General features: G+C 43.2%; 1 protein-coding gene across 4 annotated transcripts in view; it reads left to right on the top strand.

Annotated features, from left to right (window-relative positions):
- Positions 1 to 333, top strand: part of LOC128251080 (probable serine/threonine-protein kinase DDB_G0282963) — a 332,943-nt gene that overhangs the window by 204,520 nt on the left and 128,090 nt on the right. The window lies entirely within an intron of this gene.

Genomic DNA, 333 nt, shown 5'->3' with positions numbered 1-333 from the left:
ACACACACACACACACACACACACACACACACACATATATACATGCGTACATACATAGAGTGACCCTCTGTCAGAGGTAATTTTATGGCATGCTAATTAAACCATTGCCCCTTACATGATAGGTACTACTCCTCTGGGTCAGAATACACCTGAGAACAATAATAGTTAAGGGGTGGCCCCACATTCCACAAAAGTATAGAACTCCCAAACCATGTTTCGTGGTCTGCTACCACAACAGCTCCTTTATAGGATCCAGTTAGCTCAAGACATCATCAGGAGGAACCACGTCCGGTTTCGGCCCCTACTCCTCCTCCTATATATATATATATATAT

The sequence above is a fragment of the Octopus bimaculoides genome, chromosome 2, assembly GCF_001194135.2.
Source record: "Octopus bimaculoides isolate UCB-OBI-ISO-001 chromosome 2, ASM119413v2, whole genome shotgun sequence".
In the NCBI taxonomy this organism is placed as follows: Eukaryota; Metazoa; Mollusca; class Cephalopoda; order Octopoda; family Octopodidae; genus Octopus; species Octopus bimaculoides.
Note: the sequence above shows the minus strand (reverse complement) of the source record. Positions and strands in the feature narration are given on the sequence as shown.